Source organism: Cebus imitator, unplaced genomic scaffold (assembly GCF_001604975.1).
Source record: "Cebus imitator isolate Cc_AM_T3 unplaced genomic scaffold, Cebus_imitator-1.0 Scaffold98, whole genome shotgun sequence".
NCBI classification, from domain to species: Eukaryota; Metazoa; Chordata; class Mammalia; order Primates; family Cebidae; genus Cebus; species Cebus imitator.
The window spans coordinates 3,977,140-3,984,316 of NW_016107413.1; the positions used below are offsets into that span (position 1 = coordinate 3,977,140).

At 40.0% G+C, this 7,177-nt stretch overlaps 1 pseudogene; it reads right to left on the minus strand.

Annotated features, from left to right (window-relative positions):
* Positions 1 to 3,916: 3,916 nt before the first annotated feature.
* LOC108309845 overlaps positions 3,917 to 7,177 on the minus strand; it is a 13,017-nt pseudogene continuing 9,756 nt past the window's right edge.

Genomic DNA, 7,177 nt, shown 5'->3' on the forward strand with positions numbered 1-7,177 from the left:
TCTGACAAAAATTTTTGTCTCTGACTCCCGACCTGTTAATTATTAGTTTTTTTTTGTGATTGTTGAAATCTTGTCCTTGGTCAAAGTAGACATATCACATCCAAACTCTAATTATTGCTGAAACACCATATGATCTATGCAGGTTATTGTAGAAAGGTAGTTAAAGAAATCATTCTCTTTCCCAAACAGCTTTAACAGCCCCACTGAAATCTTAGGCATTATTTCAGGGATTGGCTCAAGAATCATGAACAGCAGCAGTGATCTGAGACATGGTGAGAAGATTACTCATTTAATCCTTTTATTCCTATCAACAAGGCCAAGGACTTCATTCATTCAAGGTGTTGGAATGATTGGTTTATTGCATATACTTAGTTTAGAAGTCCTAGGTAGAGTGAAGGAAAAACTATCTTTCTAAATCTGAGGCTTATGATCTGTAAAATTTGAAAGCAGTTGTCAAGATTAAATGAGATAATAAATGTAAAATGCTCCACATAGGGTCTGGCACATAGAAGGTGTTCAATGAATGCTGCTATTATTATTGAAGAATAATGGATTGTAGCATTGAATGAAAGAACTGGCAGAAAGAGAAAGGAAAAGGCAATGAAGAATGAAGGAAGACCACATGTGCTAAGGGACTGAGGGGAATAAGAAAGGAGGCCCTTAGTTATATCCAACTAGGCTGAAATAGCTGTTCATTAGTTTCTCAGTCCTGATTATGACCAACCACAAAGGCAGACAATTTATTGCAGGAGATTTAGAGATCATCTAATTTAACCATGTTATAGGAGAGGAAACAAGTTCTGGGACTTATTCAAGATCAGCTAGTGACAGCTCCAGGTATAGAATCAAGGTCCTCTGACTTTAATTCTGGTTTGTTTTACTGCTATTTACTCTGTGTTATGTTAACCAGGACATTTGCAATCATGAGACTGAGATAATTTTTGTTTCTATTGTATGAACTCACTTTAGAGCACTGAGTTGCTAAAACATAATGCCACATGGAATTGAGGTGTTATAACTTTAAATCAAAAGGACAACTTACATGGAGACTTAGTTCTCCTTGACATAGTATCCTCGAGTTCACGGTACATTCAATACATCTCTTCTTAGAAAGACTGCACATAATGTGATTTTCCCCATTATGAAAGAAATATGGCTTCTTTTGTATGTGATCTCTTCAAGATTCTTTCTATTATTTTTACTTATAAGAGATTTATTTCTTAGTAAGTTCTTAAATAAAAATAGCAGTCACTTGATTTTATGCGCTAACATATTTTCAATGGAGTTATGCTTTCAGAGCCTTCTTTAGAAAAAAATCTCACTTATGTGTGTGTATTAGCATCTATTGGACAAACGCAAGTGAAGAGTAATCCATTGATTGGTTTTTCAGGTTTTAGAGGATGCCAAAATGGAAGGACTCTTTCTTCAAATATGACATTTAAAAATTTTATTTGTAATCCTACATGTAAAGTAGCTGTATCATTCCCGTTTCATTACTTTGTATGTTTTATATTATTAATTGTTTATGTTGTTCATTCTATGATTCAAATAAATATCTTTTAAAAAATATTACACCTTTTCTCCCACTCTCAGATACACACATCAACATAAGAAGAAAATTGGAACTGCGATAATACTTTAAAACTTATTTTTATTGGGACTTCCAGTTATAAAAGTACATATTAGTTGAATAAAATGTGGACATTGTAGAACAGAAACAAAAAGAATTAGTGGTAATTTCACCAACCAAATGGAGTTAACCTGTTGAGAATTTGAATTGCCTTTCCAGAGAAAGATAGGCCTTTAGGTAGTATTGTTTCGTTTTGTGTAACTGGGATTATACTAGATATTGCTGCTTTTTGCCATATAATTGTCACTCAATTTCCTGATCTCTCAGAGCAGTATCTTAGTAAAGGAGGTGTGATCTAATGGGAAACAATAGCTCCACAGAGAACAATGCAAAAATAAAGTAATTTCTTCTGATGAAAAGCTTTGGACATGTGACTGTCTCTGTGGGTGCCAGGTATTTTGCTGTCACGAGGTTCAGAAATTTGAAAGTGTTGGGATAGACAAAATCAAGAGACAGCTTGTAAAGAAGGAAGAGGAGGAAAATACTGATTTTCTTGATAAGTTAAGGGCAGTGTTTAAATGGAGCTGAGTGTGTTGATTCCATTTTTGTGATTTAACCTATTGAAGCAGCTATTTTCATCAGTGACACCATTAAAAAACCCTTTAGTTTGTGAGATTTTGTCACTTCAAACAATGCTGCAGTAAACATTCTTGTACTAATATCCATACTCATAGTGTTTTTATCACTATGTGATAGATATCCAAGCAAGAGATTGCTAGGTCTGTGGCTGTACAAATTTTAATTGATAAGCCAGATTACTTCTTTTTAAATTTTTAATTTAATCTTTTATTGATACATAATATTTGTATATATTTCTAGAGTATATATGAAATTTTGTTTCATGCATAGAATGTGTAATGATCAATTCAAGGTATTTAGGATATCTATTACCTTCAGTATTTTTTTTTAAATCTATACTTTTATTAAGACAAAAACTGACAGTGTAGTATCAAGTTTACATTTAAACAAAGTTTCCACAGAAATCTAACACATGCCTAAAAAGATTTTACAATGTAGCTCTAGATGCAAATCTAGACAATATCAAGAACTGATGGACCTCATGACTCAATATGGAGCATTTTGGGTATCAGTTACTTCTTAGGATTTCTTAAAAAATATGTGTGTGTGTGTGTGTTTTAAAGTGAACCACTCACTGCCCAGTATGAAAGTTTAATCTTCTCCTGAGACCAAGGCATTTGAAATCACTCAATGCTTGAATCAATTCAGTGAAACTTTGTGCTGTCAGTGACTGAACACTGCCACCAATGGTTTCAGAGTTCAAAGCTCAAAAAAGAGAACGGCTCCAAGAGTTCTCTCCACTAAGAGCATGGGCCCATGTCTTTCCCTACTGTCTTATCTCCTCTACCGCCCTCTTCCTCTTCCCCAACAACTCAGCCAGTGGCTTGGATGAACAAGCTGATATTTATAACTTCATTATTGGAAAAAAAAGAAAGGTCTTCTAATTTCAGGAATTAGCACCTCTGAGACAGAACGATCTGTTTGTACTGTATGCTCTCCAATAAAAGACCTTCCCTCCTTAGTCAATTTCCATCTCCAAAATGGCAACTTTGGTAACTCATGAACTGGCTTAGTCCTTTGTGGGGAACAGCAATACGTTTAGGCAGGGAACACCTTGGCTGATAAGTTTCAGACATTCACAGCTTTTAAACAGTCTCTCACAGTCCTTATTTCTGGTGCCAATGGCATTTTTTTCAAAGGTAAAATATTCTGGACATAGAAGCAAATCATTAGTTATCTGTTCTTTCTATTACTTCACCATTTCCCCTTTCAGGCCCCAAATTTTAATCAAAATTATGCTACTCGTCTCCCTTTCTCCCCTCTCCATCCCACCCTCTCCCAAATAATGCACCAGTAATAGCCAAAAACTACACACATGCTATGCTGTAAAAATGCAGGGTTAACACTATTGGGAAGAAGGCTGTGGGTTGTGGAGATGCTCTTTGAAGATCTTCAGTATTTATTTCTCTCCCACACACCCAATTCAGCAAGTTTTGTCCTTCATAGAAGGTCCTTTGCTTTTCTCAGCAAAGCGCAGAAGAGGTTGCCTTGAAACTCTCATCCCTCTTCCCCTCCACTGGGATAGGTGCACGCCATACAGCTTGAAACGGCTTGGAAGCACTTGGGCTGCTGCAGGGCACAGAAACTATACTGGCTCTTCAAAGGAGATCTTCCCAAGCCACCTCTATGGTGTCAAGACACTAGAACTCCTTCCCTTCCCACTTGAAACCCATAGTCAGATGTGACAGGGGCTGGTACTCAGGAGAGTTAATTTTTGTCATCTTTTTTGTCACCATCCTCTGAGGGGTAGGAATGCCATGTCAGCCTTTCCTCAGAGAAGGATATGACAACCTGTGGGCACTTGACATCGGCTTCCTTGGCAGGGACCAGGTCAGCCTCCTGAGAGTTTTTCCATTTCATCAGGAACATGAGCTCTCCACGGGAGTCTGTAGCTCCAACAATCTGCTCCGGCTCCAAACCCCGAGCAAAGCGACGTGGCTTCTCTGACTTCTTTCTCTTTCTTTGGTTTGCTCTCCTCGCCCTTATCTTCAGAGTCAGAAAAAGCTTTGCGCTTGCCTCCTTCTGATTTATCTATCTCATGTGCTGATTTCTGTGACTGCAGAAACTCAGCAATGAGGTCGGGGTAATCCAGGTTCTCTCTGGCTCCCATGTGTTGTCCTCATCTGAGAACCCTTTCCACTTTAGGAGGTACTCCACTTTGCCCTTTACCACTCGACGGTCGAGAACTGTTCCCACCACATATTATTCCTCCTCTTCTAGTACCTCCTCCACTTTCTTCTTGTTTTGTTTTGTTTTCCCATAGTACCCGCCAGGTTTCTGGTGCAAAGGGTCATGCTGCTCAGAGCAGCGCCCAAGAGCCCGAGAGGAATCGATGCTGCGCTACTGGGGCGTCGCGTCGGTTCGGCAGGGGGAGTGGCGCCCAGGAAAGCCCCAAGCTGGGTGGCCTCAGTGGAGCCCCTCACTGAAGCGGCAGCCTGCAGGCCGCAGCCAACGGCCCTCCCCTCCTACCTTCAGTATTTAATCATATCTATGTGTTGGGAACATTTCAAGCCCTCTCTTCTAGCTATTTTGAAATATACAATACATTGATGTTAACTGTATTCACCCTACTCAGCTATCAAATATCAGAACTTATTCCTTCATCTATGTATATGTTTGTAGTCACTAAACAACATCTCTTCATCCTCCTGCCTCTGCACCCACACACCCTTCCCGCATTCACTATCTAGCTCTACCTCTGTAAGATCAACTTTTTGAGCTCTTGTATATGACTGAGAACATGCAACATTTGCCTTTCTGTGCCTGTCTTACTTCACTTAACATAATGACCCATGATTCCATCCATACTGCTGCACATAACATGACTTCATTCTTTTTTAAGGCCAAATACTACTCCATTGTGTATATATGCTACATTTGCTTTATCCGTTCATCTGCTGATGGACACTTAGGTTGATCTCATATCTTTCCTATTGTGAATAGTGCTGCAGTAAACATGGGGGTGCAAATATCTTTGTGAGATACTGATTTCTTTTTGATAAATATCTAGTAGTGGGATTGCTAAAAACTTCTGTTTTTAGCTTTTGAGAAATCTCCATGCTGGTTTCCATAGTGGCCATACCAACTTACATTTCCACCAACACCGTGTAAGAGTTCCTTTTTCTTGGCATCCTTGCCAATATCTGTTATTAGTATTTTTTTTTGTCTTTTAGTAATAGCCATCTAACTGGGTTAAGATGATATCTCATTGTGGTTTTGATGTGCATTTCCCCAGTGATTTCCCCCCTGATGGTTGTATGGGCACTGGCTGTGGTAGGCAGGGACAGGGTGATCCCTAGGTCCCCAGAGGAATGCTTGGGTAGGGGTAGCAGTGGCTATGCTATGGCCCTGCTGCTGGGGAGAGTGGGGTTGCTTTCAGTGGTAGCAGTCAGAAGCATGTGGCTGGTGATGTGGCTTTGGCCTCAGGTGGTGGTTATAGGTGGGGTGATCTTTCCTCAGGGTGCTTTTAAACGTGTGGTGGTCCTGCCACTGGGGGCTGCACAGTTGCTGCCAACAGTTTATGCATTGGCTCTGGTGGCAACAGCTGTGGATAGGGGATGTCAGTGGGACTCCAGGGTTGTGGATATGCAGGGACTATTGGGCCGCAGGGCAAGATGCAGTCTGGTGGGGATTGGCTTTATAAAATAGTGCCTTGCTATAACTGCTTAGGACTTGGGGAGTGTGTGGGACCTGGTGTGACTTCCCTTTCTGGAGCAATGCCATCACATGGTCTCCAGCACCTCCCTATGTTAGTCCCAGGGCCTGGCAGGTCAGGCGGCTCTCCTGTGGCTAGGATTGCAGGAGTTCTTGGTGGGAATGTGGACAGCTAGGGGTCACACTCACTTACCCTTTCCCCACCATGGGGAGCCTCTTCAGCCTCTTAAGCCTCTTAGTTGATTAGTCCGAGCAGACTGCCTCAGTTCTCTCGCCTTCCTTGCCTCAATTGTTAATTGTCAACTCTCTGCTGCATTGTAGCATTCCCATTTAGGTGATTTACTCAAAGTGTGATTATCTACTATTTCAGTTCTTCTTTGTGGAGGAGATGAGTACCAGATGCTTCTAATCACCCAATTTTGAGCCCCTCAAAGGATCAAGCTTTTGATCCACTAGTAAATTAACTGGCTGTGCCTGAAGACCCAGTCATAGCTGGGTGCATTTAGGAAGATCTCTGCATCCTTTCAGAAGGAAAACTCAGAGCTCACCAGCCAATGGACAGGACAGAAAGAACAGAGAAGAAGGTAGAGGATGCTTGCTTACTTGTGTCCAGATTCCTTTTTAAAAATACTCTTAACAGCTAACATTTTGTCTAACAATGCATTTTCCTGGCAGCCCCACCAATAGTGGGCTTTACCGGACAAGGAATTTGCTAATCTGGTGAATATGTAACCTCATAATATAGCTACTTTATTTTGTTTTTGCTCTGACTACTGGAAAGTTCAAGTATATCTCCATAGATTAATTGGCCATTTGGAGTTGCCTTTCTGTAAATTATCAATTCCATAATTTGCTTGAAGTTCATATTGGTTTGTTTGTGATTTTGTTATCAATTTCAAGAACTTCTGATATTAGAGGGATTAACAGTTTATCTGATAGATATGTCAGAAATATTTTTTCTCAACTTGCTATTCCTCCTCCTCTACCTTCTCCTCCTCCTCCTTTTTCTTTTTCAAGACAAGGTCTTGCTCTGTTACTCAAGCTGGTGTGCAGTGGTGTGATCATTGCTCACTGTAGTCTGCCTCAAATTACTGGACTCAAGAGATCCCCCCTCCCACCTCAGCCTCCCAAAGCACTTAAGCCAATGTGCCTGGTGTCAACTTGCTATTGCTTTACTGATTTTGTTAGGGTATCGTTTACCATATAATTTATTTCTATAAAGTTAAGTAGGTCTAATTTTTTTTAAAAAGGCTTAAAGTTGTATATATGTAGTCTTCCAGACATTTTCTTTTTTTTTTTTTTTTTTTTTTTTTT